This window comes from Mirounga leonina, unplaced genomic scaffold (assembly GCF_011800145.1).
Source record: "Mirounga leonina isolate KUSES-001 unplaced genomic scaffold, KU_Mleo_1.0 Mir_127, whole genome shotgun sequence".
NCBI classification, from domain to species: Eukaryota; Metazoa; Chordata; class Mammalia; order Carnivora; family Phocidae; genus Mirounga; species Mirounga leonina.
The window spans coordinates 74,117,783-74,132,452 of NW_023270316.1; the positions used below are offsets into that span (position 1 = coordinate 74,117,783).

Here is a 14,670-nt window from a genome sequence, read left to right on the forward strand (position 1 = left end):
ACATTATTATACAAAACATGTCAATGTATTCTAAGATACAGACAACAAGCATATGAAATAATTTTAACTCATCCAAAGATACATGATAGTTGTAACAGATTTAACAAGTAATTTTGTATGCCCTCTTACAATTTAAAAGGACATCTTAGCATTGTTTCAAATAACCTTTTTCTTTAAATCAAAAAACAAGAGCTATTTAATGAAGTTTAAACCAATGCATAACTTTTAAGTACTACACAAAGGTTTCTGGTTATATTAGCAGAAAGAAGAAATGCTGAACTAAGACTCTCCCAAGAGATTATGCTGACTTTTAACTTCAGAGAAAACAGTAACTGAAACCCACAAGTCATATACATGTGGCCTTGCTCTATGATTTTCAGATCATAACCACAGAAACCCAAATGTAGTAGATACTATCTACAGGCATTCAACATTTATTCCCACCTCCACTGTCTTCTTCCCTATATCACAGAGACTAGAAGGCTAAAAAGCTCATTTCTCAGGTCCCTTGCCATGGGACTTTAATTTTTTTTCCTTCTGTATCTATATGCCTTGTATTTCCTTTTTTGCTTTACTGCACTGACTAGGACAATTCTGAGTAAGAACAGTGAGTGACCATCCTTCCTTATTCCCAATGTTAGGCAAAAACATTAACTCTTCCACCAATAATTACAATTACTAGCTGTAGGTCTTTCATAGATACCTCTTATCAAGTTGAGAAAGCTCCTACTTTTCTGAGTTATCATGAATAAATGATGAATATTGTTAAATGCTCTTTCTAATAAGCCTATTGAGATGATCATACAGGTTTGAAGAATTCTGTGTAGTTTGTTCATATTGTGAATTATACGACTGATCTTCAAATGAAGAAACAATCCTGCATTTCTGGAATAAATGGCACTTTAGTATGATGTATTATACTTTTTATATAAACTTTATTCAGGTTGCTAGTATTTTGTTGAGAAATACCTTTTTTTTTTTAATATTAGAGTAATAATGGCCTCCTAAAATAAATTAGTGTTCTCTTCCTTCTATTTTCTGAAGATTTTATATATAATTGGTTTTACTTCTTTCTTAGTAAGTTGGTAGAATTCACCAGTGAGTCCATTTGGGCTTAGAGGTTTTTGGGGGGAGAGGGTGTTTAACTACAAATTCAATTTCTTGAATAAAGAGCTATGCATGTTATCCACTCCTTCTAAAAGGATTTTTAGAATGTGATGTTTAATTTCAAAATATTTGGAGATTTCACATATAATCTGATACTGATTTCTAGCTTAGTTTCATTATAGTCAAAAACCAGACATATTCCTGAAAAAATACCTGTAAAGTGAAAGCATGGAAATCAAATTAAATACCTTGTGACTTTAATGAAATCTGTCCATTTATCTAAGTTATCATAATATTCCCTTTAACTTCCTTTTGTAGAATCTATACTGATGGTGTCTCTTTTCTGATACTAAAAATTTTTGCCTTCTCCTTTTTTTCCTCATTAGTGTAAATACAGGTTGATCAATTTTATTGATCTCATTAAAGAAACTCAGCTAACCAATCACTGATGTTTTTTCCTACAGTTTTTCTGTTTTCTATTTCAATGATTTCTGCTCATATCTTTGGTAACTCCTTCTCTGCTTATTCTGGGTTTAATTTGCTCTTTGCCCTCTAATTTCTTAAGGTGAAGGTTTAGATTATTGTTTCAAAACTTCTATTTCCTATTATAATCATTTAACATTATAAATCTCCCCCGGAAGTACTGCTTTAGGTACATCCCTTAAATTTGGATATGTTGTATTTTCATTTTCATTCAATTCAAAATATTTTCTAATTTCCCTTGTGACTTCTTCTCTGACCCATGGGACTTTTAGAATGTGGTATTTAATTTCAAAATTATTTGGAGATTTCACAGATAATCTGATAATGATTTCTAGCTTAGTTTCATTATAGTCAAAAATTACAGACATATTCCTGAAAAATTACCTGTAAAGTGAAAGTATGAAAATCAAATTCAATTTCCTGATAGTAAATTAATGGAATGATTTGCCCACAGCCAAGGTGAGACAGAACTAAAGATCAAGTTATCTAGCATCCTTTCCTCTAAAGGATATTAAGAGCATTATGTTCTCTCTAAAGCCCACCTTAAAATCAAGAGACTTGTCATTTTCCCTTCTACCCTTCCAAAAAAATAAATAAAAGGAAAAGAAAGACAATTTCACATAGATCATCTCATTTGATTTTTACAACTCTATAAAACAAATGATAGACATCTTGTACAAGGAAAATGAAGCTCAAAGGAGTAACTCGCCTTACTGGTTTGGCCATGTCTCATTACTCTTGAATTATTCCTTGAAGATAAAGCAATATACATAATTTAAATCTCTAAATAATTCAAAACCTCATTTCAGCCACTGTTGGAATCAACACCACCTCAGTTCAGAGTAAGTTGTAAGTAAAATCCACCTAGGCTTAAGTTTTATCATCTTGACTGCTCATATCCATTCATTATTAACAAAAATCAGATAATAAAGAACCAGTTAAACCCCAAGAAATAAAAAGTAAATGGGCAAAATATGTAGGAAGGAAAAATTAGACCCCAGTTTAATAAGACATAAACTATAAAGCCATATTTGTTTTTCACACAAAAATTAATATGAAATTAATATATCAAGTTATATTTTTTCTCTTTCAAATCCTTGAACTGTTGATTAGGATCTAAAGCTCTAAAATATTATCTGCTGTTAATATTTACATATTAAAATATATTAATATGTAATATTTTGAAATATTAGAATATTTTATAGTATTCTATTTCAAATTAGAATTCTGAACTATAATGTTACAGAAATTAAATGGCTTTAAAGGTAAGAGGCACACATTCTTACCGTATAACTGTTGACTTACGGGTTGCAGAAATTCCCCTCAGGTAGCATCACCACTTTGGCTCAGATGTCAATAGTACAGCAGTCAAAATTAAAACTGAAAAAAAAAAAAAATTTAAATAACAGTAAGTAAAATGCATTCAAGTCTTCAAGAAAGTCCTAAATTCAAATTTCACATTTCAACAATTTCATCAAGGGAGTTCCAGTCCCAGAACTAGTTTTTTTAATTAGTTTAAGCAAGGAGCTAATAAGGTATGTGAATTCCTGTATAATTCCAACTCCCTATCCTGGAATAAGCCCTGAAATTAACATCAAGAAATCACAGTAAATAGCTAAGGGGCAGAAAAACAAAAAGCCAAGTATATTACAGGTATATTCAACTGAACTGCTCAGTTCATAGATTCAACACACATACATTTAAGGTTTTATTACTGCCCACAATGAACTGAACATTGATGATTCACACAAGAACTCTATCAGACAAGAGCTTCTGTATCAGTTTTTCATACAAAAATATTAAATTCAGCGGCACCTGAATTTAAATACAGGTGGTGCAGTCGGTTGAGCATGGACTCTTGGTTTCAGCTCAGGTCCATGATCTCAGGGTCTTGAGATCGAGCCCCATATGAGGCTCTGAGCTCCACTCAGAGTCTGCTTCAGACTCTCTTTCCCTCTCCCCCTACCCTACGCCCACCCCAACAAACAAATAAATCTTTTTAAAAATCTATTTAAATTCAATAAAAATCTTGGTGATCCCTTTATAAATACTTTGATAGAACATATGTGGATAAAACAGTAACAAAGATTTAATACTTGCTGAATCTACCCTAGAAAGTGTTTCCAGAATAACTGATATTCATAACAGCAAGACTGTAGAGCAATCTGATATTGTTTATCAATGCTCTGGAGCTAAGCAGTACCAGAAAGTATGACAGAATTTCCTACCCAAACAGAGTTATGGTTTATTTAGGAAGAATATGCAGAAGAAAAATTTGGTGAATATCATTCATTAATTCAGCAAAAGTTTACCAAGCATCTTGTATGAATAAGTCCCCCCACTGTAATGCAACAATGTAGACACAAAAATGAGTATGAAAACGCCTGCTCATCAGAGAACTCACAGTCCTGTGATGGTGACCAATGCCTGTCAATAATTACAATACAATAAGGTAGCTGTATGAGAGCAAGAGTGAGGCGGTGGAATGGGATATATCAAACAGTCTCAGAGGACAAGGAGTGGGGAGGAATGAGGCCAGGCAAAGGCCATGCAGGCACGGGGAAAGGAGGAGTGTGCGATTTCCGAATGGGAAAGCAACTTTGAGTCTACTGAAGAGGATTCTCTGCATATGCATGAATTATATGTAGGCCGGTGGATGAGAACCTACACAGTTAAGACTGTCACTACCATTTGGAAAGTAGGGGAAAAAACAGATCATTCAATGATCCTCTAATTTATACACATCCCACTAGTTTGCTTATTTAAAATTAAAAGCAGCACATAATTTTCTTCCCCTTCCTTAGGAGCAGCTGTACAGCAAGCTCTTGATTATGCAGAGTAAAAGAAAAGTGAGTTTTCCTAAGTAATTTGCATTAGTGATCACCTTATTTCCAAACACAGAGAATTAGCCCTAGGTTTTTGATTATCCAGGTCAAATTTTACCTCTATCAGATCACCTTATTTGCATGAAGTACCTAGCACTCTACATTTCACGTTAGAGATGGTTCTGTCGAGCTAACTGTGAAGGAAAGGGTCTGACGTGTGTGTTTTCTGGATGACCATTTGTGTTTAGCAATCATGTGTAAATTCTTCCTTTGGGAAATACACTATGAGTTTTCCCATTTGCCCGAAACGCTACGTACTGTTAATTTGTCAATAGCTATCACTCGGTGAATGCTTTACTCAGGATTAAGCACAGTGCTCACACGTCACATACATTTTAACTTAATCCACACAACGCAGGTAATATCTGTCTCCATCAAAAAATGAGGAAACCGAGGCCCAGCCGGTGACACGTCCAGGATGACACAGCTTGGAAGAAGCAGAGTCAGGACCGGTGGGTCTGGCTGCAGTCACTCTTCTGAATGGCAGTATTAGACAGCCTCCTTCTGCACACATACACACACATTTTTCTTTCCTGCTCTGCCGCTACCATGTCTTACTTAAGTCGGGAACCATCAAAGTCTCGAAGAATCAACTAGACTTTGTGAGTGTGCTGCTTAATTTTACAGGGTAGAACATATCTTTAACTCCTTGGAAGCTACAGTTTAGGGTTAAGTGCGAAACCCAATACTTCTACTTAGAGGGGTCAGGGAAACACATTTAAGTGCAACACCAGAACTGAAATTCTATTTATGTCCCATGGCTAAGCTCTGGGTGGTGCTGAAAATGCTTCTCCGTGGCCGTGGTCTAAGAGCACAATTGCCCTGTCATTTCCTACCACGGGCCTGCATCCGTGATGCTCCCCCAGCATGACCGCCTTCTTCTCGCTTCCACACATCCCAACTGTGCCTAGTCCTCAGAATGCAACCTAGTACGGGCTCCTCCCCCCATCCATTCAGCTCTCTAGCTACTCAACAGACACTTACTTATTGCAGTAATGTGTCAGGCACTGTGTGTGTCCTCACCCTGGAAGATCAAGGCCCAGGCCTTCAACCCCAACAACCTCTTGGTCCACCAGAAGAAAACTGTACAAACAAGGAATTAGTATGCAGTGTGATAAAGGTGTATACATGGTATTAAGAGTGCACAAGGGAGGGAGGGGAGCAACCGAGGGGAGGGGGTGGCAGGAAAGACATCACAGCCCTGGTAACAACATATATTTGTATATATTACAAATATATTACAGATGATGATGACCTAAAATAAGACGGGAGAATTTTTTAAAGGGAACAAACTTGACAGACATAGGTGTTGGGTGATGAAGTGGATGGGATCCTAGGATGTCTCTCGGAAGACAGAGCCAGAACCACTAAGGCAGCTCTGTCCAGCAATGATGGATGTGTTTTGTGGATGAACACCATCCAAAATGGCAGCCTCCAGCCGCAGCGAGCACTTGACTGAGCCTTGAAAGGTGGCTAGTGTGGCTGAGGAACTGAATTTTTCATTTTATTTCATTTTAATGAATGTTAATTTAAATAGCAACACAGGGCTAGCAGCTACTGTACTGAACAGTGCAGCTCTTAAGAGTTCAGGTTTGAGATACTAAATTGAGGGGTTATTACCAGTAGGGGAAAGGAATACCAAGAGAAAAGTATATGAACACTCAAATATTTGTTGAATAGATGAATGAACAAGCCAATGAACAGAGGAACAAACTGAATGATCTTTAAGGACTCCTCCCTTTAAAATTTCATTCAGGGGATGCCTGAGTGGCTCAGTCAGTTAAGCATGTGCCCTTGGCTCAGGTCATGATCCAGGGTCCTGGGATTGAGCCCAGCACTGGGCTCCCTGCTTGGTGGGGAGTCTGCTTCTCCCTCCCCCTCCGCCCTGCTCATGCTCTCACTCTCTCTCTCTCTCAAATAAATAAAATCTTAAAAAAAATAAAATAAAATTCTATTCAAAGAGGTACTTATCCCTGCTCCTTCAGGTTTTGAATACTGTTTTCAATATGATGGCATCAGACCTCAGTCTAATTCTTAAAATACTGCTAAATTAAAATTCCTTATGCTATTCAGTGTAAAAAAACAAGAAAGAAAAGAAAAAAATGGAATTTTTGCAAGGAATGGTCACAGACCAAGGATAATCAAGCCAGGGTAGGTAAGTACCTAGTAAAATGTGTCCAAACAATTTATGGATGAGGACGAAACAGCTTTATGATGAGCTCTGGTCATTACAAATATATTACAGACCATTCACCTCCTAAGCAGTTCAGCTGATGTTCAATTTACATTCCTCTATACTGTGCTGAGAGAAATGACTGAATTTAATCTCATGGAACACCTAATTTTGTTCTACAGAGCATTTTAAAAGGTCAATGATAATAAAGTTGTCCCCAGTAATATGCCCTTCTATCTTAGTTATCCACAACTATCCAAGTCAATATGAGATAAATAAAACTCTGCGACAAGAAAACGTTTAACCTGAGAACAGGTTGTGTCCAAATGACTCACTATTAATCTGCCAATGTTATCCTAATCTGATTGTACTAGGCTTTACTATTTTGGTCCTTGCCATCCCCCTACAGCTTCCGAATTCTAGTTTTCTAGAAAGGAGAAGCTGTTCCAGAGAGCTGTTGCCCTGCTGCGCTTTCCAGGGCTACCCTGTTAACCAGACTCAAATTCTAAATTCCTCCCTCCCCAGGAGATCATGTCATCAGTAAGAGTTCTTAACTATTCACATATAAAGTTCCATTTACAAGATTGTTAGGCATTTTAGAAGCTGTAGCCGCCATTAGCTTCAGAGAAACAGATCTCATCAGAATGTCTAATATGAATGTTTTTAGCTAGAATCGTCTGACAACACGGTAGAACAGCAGTCTTGTGTTTCCCCTCCTTGGCCTCTCAGGTTGGATACCTGGGCTCCAATTCCCAATGCTGGAACAGTCCTACGTCTTTGAAATCAGAGCTGGTAGGGACACACTTAGCTGGCTCCACAATTCAATTCAGTGTATGAGTGAGTTCTTTTGTAGAAGGTAAAACAAAAACACTAAGTAATAAGACAAGGTCTTGGCCTCCAGAAAGCTTTATCTGGTGGGAAAAAGTAAATAAATACAAAAAATAGGAAACAAGTCTCAGAAGGGATATTGCTATGAATAAAACAGAAATAATTGCAGCTAGCTGACATTCACTGGTCACCTAGGTGTATCACAGTCTCAGCCAGGTTCACTTTCATATATTTAATAATTAATAAAACCACATTAATTATGAGTGCAAATGAAAAATTCTCCCCGTTTTGAGTAATCTGTTCATTAAAAAGTACTTATCCCAGACCTTAATACAAGGGTCATAAAACAGTATTTTCTTCCCCTTAACGAACAGTGTAACTACCTAGTAAAATACAAGGAATGAACGATCGATTCCTGATATGACTTTTGCAGAGATCCACAGCTGGTCCACACCTCTGGGCTAATAATGGTCAAAGAATCGAATAGCCCAGATAAAGATCTGGGTCTTGTCAACCACTCATCGATCCATTCAAACACTTACTATCCCACTACGCCTAAGAAATACAACCATGAGTCAGACAAAGGTGAGCCTATATATGGAAAGACACCTCACCGCAAGTTCAAAAGTGCTAAAGTGGCCAGAGATACAGGCAACACGCGGTGAGAGAGAAGGTTAGTAGCACCTGCAATAAACAGGAAAAGACTTCAAATCTGCATGGGGCTCAAAGTGACACCAAGAGACTGATTCCTATCTTCTGAGATGCACAGAGTATACAAAGTTAATATAAAGATAAATGCTGTATCATCACTTAAATATTAGGACATCATGGGGAAGTCAGGATCAGGAGCAGCAGATTCAGAGCTTGCTCATTAAATGAAAAGCGTGTATCTGCCTGCCTGTCTCCAGGGAAGCTACGAGAAACTCATGGGCAAGCATTAGAAGGGGTCGAGATCCACCGCCCCCAGACAGCACGGCGCTCTCCTCCACCCTCCCTCTCCCTGTACCCACCTGCCTGAACACTGTTCAGGGAGAGGGAAGCCGTGAGTTTGGAACTCCACTCATTAAGAAACACTATTTGAAATAAGGCTTTCTTTATATTCAGTTAAAGCCTACATCTTTTTTTTTTTTAAGGATTATTTATTTATTTATTTGACAGAGAGAGAGAGACACAGCGAGAGAGGGAACACAAGCAGGGGGAGTGGGAGAGGGAGAAGCAGGTTTCCCGCTGAGCAGGGAGCCCGATGCGGGATGCGGGGCTCGATTCCTGCACTGGGATCATGACCCGAGCCGAAGGCAGACGCTTAACGACCGAGCCACCCAGGCGCCCCTAAAGCCTACATCTTTTTTTTTTTTTTAAAGATTTTATTTATTTATTTGAGAGAGAGAGAATGAGAGAGAGCACATGAGAGGGGGGAGGGTCAGAGGGAGAAGCAGACTCCCTGCCGAGCAGGGAGCCTGATGCGGGACTCAATCCAGGGACTCCAGGATCATGACCTGAGCCGAAGGCAGTCGCTTAACCAACTGAGCCACCCAGGCGCCCAAGCCTACATCTTTATAACTGCAAACCAACACTCTGTTCTGCCCACTGAAACCAAGCACAATCTACCACACCCTCAGCTCTGCAAACATCCAGGTATCTGAAGGCAGAGTTCAATATTCCTGTCCCTCCAGCCTTTCCCAGGTGCTCTCTGGCCTGTCCTTCAGGAGGTGCAGTGCTCAGAATGACACATACCAGATGTGGCCCGAGGGAAGCAGCACGCCCTGCCCATCGATGCCACCAGCCTGCCAGTTTGTTCTACTGGTTCTCTCTTCTGGACGCTGCCGCCACGCTGGGCACACTCCTCCTTAGGAAAACTCCTCTCTGCCCCGCCACTCTGGAATAGGATCCCCAGGCTGCCCTTCTGCAAGGCGGCCTCCACCGTTTCTCCCAAGCTGCAATCATGCCCTGAGCCCTCCACTCCTGAGTTTCTCTGCACCTGCCACTCCCTGCTCACTGGCCCTCCCAGTGAGCGGACTTGGGTCACTTCCACTACAAAGCATTGTTCAGCTTCCCCGTAGCATCCATTTTCCCCTTCTCCGTGCCCACCAACCAAAGGGGCAGTACTGAATGCCACAGTGTGGTAGGCTCTCAAGCCCGAATTGAGCTCCCACCGACATCCCCCCACTTACTTAGACACTCCAACATTCCAGGCAGGTTATTTAAGCCTACATTTCCTAAACTACAAAAAATGAGACTGTGGGAGTTACGTGAGCTAATCTGCGGGACACTCCAGGCCTTGCACATGATAAGCAACAAAGAGCACCAATCACTGCTGTTACTACTTACTACTTCTCCACCACCACCATTAATTACAACCTGTTCCCCTCCACATGGTCACATCCACCAGGACTGGGAGGGTCACCTGCATCTTTATACCCCCAGGGCTTCGCAGAGAATCAGGTTCACAACATCCTCTTGAGCAATGTTTGGTCCAGAAGAAAACAAATAGTGAATGGATACATGAGCACACAAGAACCTAAAACCAAGATGATCGAAGATGTTCAGATTTAGTTCTATTCTTAAATTTGCCTAGTTATTCATTATCACAACAATGCACTGAGCTGCTAAGAGATCAAAGAATTTAGAGGTTGAGATGTTCAAAAATTCACATTAAATGGAATCCATTTTCAGAGGAAAAATGGATTATCTAGTTGTATGGTGCTTCTGCATACTGCAAATGTTGAGGTTTTCTGTTTGTTTGTTTGATGTTTTTAATGTTCATGGCAGAGGTCTGGCCCTGGGCAGCCAGCCACCTGTGAGCCCTAACACTTTTGACCCCTACCTCCACTCTTCACTATGAAAATTTTTTTCATTTTCATTTCTAAATTCCTAGTACCCAGCTCAGTGCTTGGCACACAGTCCACACTCAAAAAACATCTGCCAAATAAGTGAATTTTCTTGAATGCTTAGGTTAAAAAAAAAAATCACAATGCCTCTTCCTGACCTACTTCGACCCAGAAAGTTGGACTTGCCTTGTGTCCAGTGACCTTGTATTGGCCCCATGGGCACCACTTTATGTGCTGTGCTTCACCCAAGCAAAGAGCAGGAGAATTTGGGTCAACAGAGCACTCGTTTCAATTCAGCCAAATGGTTAATGAGCTTTTGTGCAAGGGGCATAAAGAGATAAATAACTTGCTCAAGATAAAATAAGGCTTCCAGCTTGAGGAAAGACTGCTGACTAGGACGAAGTGTTTTAAACGCTGTTTAGCAACATTATGGAACAATCTACAACCATTAAATACAAATGTGGAGCGGTACCAACTGGCACCATCAGGCAGTTTCTTTCATGGCACTCAGAGACAGCCTGAGAGCGCAGGAAAGAAAGGAGAAGGCAGGACAGATGCAGGGGACAGAGGGACAAGGGTCTCAGTGGGGCAGTGAGCTGACCAACAGGAAAGGTGGGAAAACAGGGCGAGGCCAAGGGGTCCCTGAAGATCTGCTCCAGAATTTTGCAGACAACAAGAGATGCAACACACTCGCCCATTAAGACATCCCAGAATCCCAGAATTTTTTAAACTTCCTTTCTTAAAAGTGGGACACTGTGTCCTTGGCTGATGTTCTGGCACTTTTCCTGTTGCTTGTGACCCCACAAAGATGACAAACCAATGACTGTGGGGAGGCCCCTGAACATAATAGCTTAAAAGTTGAAAGAGATCCAATTCAAGTGAAAGATTTTCTTGCCTAAACGACATTATATTTTTCTCTGCTTTAATTACTGAATCCTGTAATTGGAATTCATCACTGATTCAAAGAGATGCTAAAAATAGTCTGTTTCCGAATGTAGAATGAGAAGCATCATGTAATTTTGCTACTAAATGGACTTTTATTTTTTTCATAGCTCAGTAACTTACTCTTGAAATAGATTTTCTCTTTTTATTAACCAAAAATGTAAAACACTTCAGATACACATTAAACATTAATTTTCAATACTAATTACGCTTTGTAAGTTTATAAATGAAATCTCAGACATATACTAACCTTGCTTAAAAACAGTTCCTCGACCCTTTCCCTATAATCATGACCTTCATGAAACACCTCTGACTGAAGAGTGCAATCTCATTTACATGTGAGAAATGAATTAAAACAAAGCCTGTTATCCCACAGGTTCTCCACTGCACATGGCAATTTGAACCCACTGTGCCATTTACAAAGGGCTTTCTCACATGAATCATCTCATTTAATCTCCACAACCATCCTGATACAAACAGGAAAGGCAGGAATGTTTTAATTATCTTACAAATTAGGAAGCTAGCTCAAAGACTGAACCGGCCCATGAAGGTGGGGGAGACACTCACCTCCATCTTCCTCACCTTCAGTCCCACCTTGTATTCCAAACTCAGCTCCTTCAAGGACATGCTCTGTGGCCTCAACTGGGTTTCCTGGACCGCTCCCCTCAAGCCCAGCAGATTCACCCCTTCCCCTCAACTCCAACAAGCTCACATCTGCTTCCCATTGTGGTTTGCCCTGGGATGCCCATGCTCTGTCTTCTCAACTCAATTAGAAGCCCTGTGAGGGTAAAAACTGAATCTCCTATTTCTTTCTTTCTTTTTTTTTTTTTTTAAGATTTTATTTATTTGACAGAGAGAGACACAGTGAGAGAGGGAACATAAGCAGGGGGAGTGGGAGAGGGAGAAGCAGGCTTCCCGCAGAGCAGGGAGCCCCATGTGGGGCTCGATCCCAGGACCCTGGGATCATGACCTGAGCCGAAGGCAGACACTTAAGGACTGAGCCACCCAGGCGCCCCTGAATCTCTTATTTCTTAATGTCTAGAATCATGTACATAACAGGGAGACACTGAATTCTTTTTTATGATGCCACCTATCAAGGAACCGTCAAGTAGACAAATGTCTCTCTTTTCCTAACTTTTCAACAATGGCCCTGCTCTTCCCTTTGGCTCCACCCTCCCAGCTGCAACTCAGTAAGAAATTCCTGGAAGCCATTCCTGGGCCATCATAAATAAATTTAAAAAAAAAAAAAGAGGTTTTCTTAACAATGATTAAAGTTGCTTTACTCTTTAACTGGTCTGAGTCTCTCCTGTTCTCCTGTACCTATAAACTGTCCCTGGTTTCTGATGTTGGTTTGTGAGCACCTGTGAACCTGACTCACTTGTCACCTATGTTTTTATTTCCTTGATTCCGATATTCACCTGCTTTCTGTCCGTGCCAGGCCTCACACCGTTAACTTCCAGCCCCACCTCAGCTCTGCTGACCCTGCAAACCCATCCTCACATCAACACAGTCCAATGCTACCAAGGACCCCACCCAGGCCCCTACCCAGGGACCTGCTGGCCTGCCGTGAGTGGTCAAGAGAGGGATAGTGCCTTATTTTTAATCTTTAGTTTCTCCCTGGAGTTCTGCATTTCCGTAGCGATTTCAAGAGGAAGACAAATGTACTGCAAGTACCAGTGTCAGCTGCTCTCGGTGCCCCATGACTCTGTATCCTTCCGCTTCAAATGCACACGAAACATGAGGACAACTTAGTACCTTACAGTCAGCAATCAACATCCTGTTGGAAACCAAACACATCAAAACCAAATCAGGGTTACCATTCGGTTTCATGAAATATGCTGAACCTTAAATCTGGACAAAGAGAATTGTTACAAAAACACACAGAAGTACTTAGGAAATCTGTGCGTTATCAGATGGAAACAGCAGATGTAAGCACTGCATTGCAGAGGCCTCTTTTTTTTTCATTACCATGACGATTTTTACATATTCCAAAATCAAAATCTATTTCAAAGCTAGCTATGTAATACTAAACCTGACATAAAGATTTCACGTGCCATTCAACAAGTACCTTCAGTTACTTGTTTTCCCCCTTGAGGATAAATTATACTACCAGCCAGTATAACAAATGGGTCCATAAACTTCCACCCCCAGGGGATCCTGTGTGTTCAAAGAAGACTGCCTAACGTGGCAGTAACATTTTATGGCACATCTACACTCAATCCCCTTGAGCCTCTAGTCAAACCCTAATGTTCACTATATCTAAAGTAATCAGGGAGCTGAATGGCTCACTACCAGACTACAAGAATACCACAGCTTGTGACAGAAGACAAACATAAGGGGAAAAACCCATCACCACCCAGAAATGAATATAAAACTTCAGTCACTTAGAAAGTAACTTACTGCCACTGAAAATATTTCTAGCATTAAGTTCTGTCTGCTCTTAATTAAAGTAGTAATCATTTAATTAGTGGTATCCAATATGATCTTGGAGAAAATGTTTTCTGAGGACCAACGGCTGCATGATAAAGGGGAGAGACCAGAGATGTGAGCATCGGAGACTGGGACTCCATGCCTGGAGCATCAGAAGCTGTGGACTCAGGGGAAGTTATTACTGTCTGGGCCTCAGTTTCCCCATCTGAAAATAAGGCCAACAGAAACGCCCCCCCTTAGAGTGTAAACATGAGGGAAGGATGAGCCATGTTGTCAAAGAACACAGCAAGGAGGCAGAGATGTTTAATTAACGGCAGCTACTATAGAAAGCTAATGTCATGCACTTGTCATCAAACAAGGAGGCGGAAGCACCTGTCACAACTGGGCAGTGTGACTTAGGCCGCTATGGCAAAGGGGAAATGGAAACACCACGGCATTTGTGAATGCGGAGGACATGCCGCTTTCTCATTCTCCTCACGTGACTGTAGTTAACACCCACCTGTCTGCAAAGGACAAAGCGGATGCTTGTGGCAAGTGGCCAACGTACAGAACGTGCCCCACCCAGCTCTTGTTTGATTTCTGCAAGTAGAGACGATGGCCAATTTACCCACTGAAAGAAAGGGCATGGAAATGTGGATATTCCAAACAGGAGGTATTTTGATATTTGAAATCCCGATGTTTATTTCACTTAACAAAAGCTCCTTTACTTTTGTAGTGTGGGGTTAAGTTTGAATTCTGCCTGAAATGCTAGCTGAATCTGTCAACCCTGAAGTCGTGAAGATGCCAAGATCCAGATTCTGTTCTGTTCTCTCCACCACCCACCATAATCCCGAATAGTTGACATCACCCTTCTCTCCAAATCGAGAAAAGCCCGCTCTCCCAAAGACAGACCTCAAGTCTATAGATTTTTTTTTTTAAGATTTTTATTTATTTATTTGACAGAGAGAGAGACAGCGAGAGAGGGAACACAAGCAGGGGGAGTGGGAGAGGGAGA

At 40.6% G+C, this 14,670-nt stretch overlaps 1 protein-coding gene across 2 annotated transcripts in view; it reads right to left on the minus strand.

The window, feature by feature from the left end:
• The window catches only part of WASF3 (WASP family member 3), a 125,114-nt gene that overhangs the window by 67,973 nt on the left and 42,471 nt on the right, over nucleotides 1-14,670 (minus strand). For both annotated transcript variants that reach the window (XM_035003656.1, XM_035003655.1), the window contains exon 2: nucleotides 2,877-2,970. The gene's annotated coding sequence lies outside the window, so the exon portion shown is untranslated. The remainder of the gene's footprint in view (nucleotides 1-2,876; nucleotides 2,971-14,670) is intronic.